The sequence below is a fragment of the Arachis duranensis genome, chromosome 10 (assembly GCF_000817695.3).
Source record: "Arachis duranensis cultivar V14167 chromosome 10, aradu.V14167.gnm2.J7QH, whole genome shotgun sequence".
NCBI classification, from domain to species: domain Eukaryota; kingdom Viridiplantae; phylum Streptophyta; class Magnoliopsida; order Fabales; family Fabaceae; genus Arachis; species Arachis duranensis.
The window spans coordinates 27,032,735-27,033,869 of record NC_029781.3 but is presented as its reverse complement, the minus strand read 5'-3'; the positions used below and the strand labels follow the sequence as shown (position 1 = coordinate 27,033,869).

Here is a 1,135-nt window from a genome sequence, read left to right as displayed (position 1 = left end):
TCTGAAAGAAGCTTCAACTATGGGAATGCTGCAAAAGTTAGTATAGTCAAATGGGTATTTGAGAATAGGATAAAGATCGTACCTTGTGAAAGGGAAAGTGAGAAATGGTGGATCAGTGATGCTGTGTGTAAAAGGGTTTGTTACGATCTAAAGCTTTTTAAAGCTTAAGATTGAGACTATGAGCGATTCTGAGGGCTGAAGAAGAAACCCAAAAAGAAGAAGAAATAAGAATAGCCACTTCACACACAGCTCAGAGCTCCGAATGGGACTTTGAAAGAATATATGAATGAATGAATTTATATGATAATTGATAACTAATCATATCATGGTAACCATAATGTTATTTATTTGGATCTATTTTAATTTTTTATAAATACAATTATTTATTTATTATTAAAAAAGGTTTTGATATTGTAAACTCCATATAGTTAAAGAAATAAAAAAAACCAAACATGTCTTGTAAGAACGTGGAATGTGGATACGTTTTAATAAAGGATAAAATATATTTTTGTTTTTATAATTTGTTAAAAGTTTAAAAATACGAGTTAATAGTTAAATTCGTCCTGAAAGACTCGTTCTTTAAATTAGTTCTCAAAAGATTTTTTTAATCATATTAGTCCTTAAAAGATAAAATATAAGTCAAATGGATTCTTTCATTAGTTAAATGATAACGGTATGATGATGTGTCATGTTAAGTGTCACGTGGCACAATAACATAGCAGGTTAATGTCACGTGTCACAAGATGATTGATTGATATATTAGGTCTCACTTGACGTATAAAAAAATTATTTATAATCAAAATAGTCTCTGAAAGTTTAAACGTAAATTATTTTCATCTTTAAAATTTTAAAAATTGATCAAATTAGTTCTTATATAATTTTTTTATTTTTTCTTCACAATATTAAATTTGAAGTATTTTTTGATAGTACTAATTTTAATATTATTTTTTAGACCTTAATAAATAAAATTTTTTTATATAAAATAATAAAAATAATTAAATTATTATAAAATTATTTTGTTATTTGTATTTTAAATTTTATATTTTTAAATTATAATTTTTTATAGTGACATTTTTTTATTTAAACAAGTTTATCAAATTATTGCTGATTATATATTTAAAAGTTTAATATTTTA

The 1,135-nt window shown here is 23.3% G+C and overlaps 1 protein-coding gene across 2 annotated transcripts in view; it reads right to left on the bottom strand.

Moving 5' to 3' along the window:
* The window catches only part of LOC107469653 (LIM domain-containing protein WLIM2b), a 2,792-nt gene extending 2,481 nt beyond the window's left edge, over nucleotides 1-311 (bottom strand). The window contains exon 1 of one of the 2 annotated variants that reach the window (XM_016089032.2): nucleotides 83-311. The gene's annotated coding sequence lies outside the window, so the exon portion shown is untranslated. The remainder of the gene's footprint in view (nucleotides 1-82) is intronic. The other variant, XM_016089031.3, reaches the window with a different exon arrangement.
* Between the last annotated feature and the right edge of the window lie 824 nt (nucleotides 312-1,135).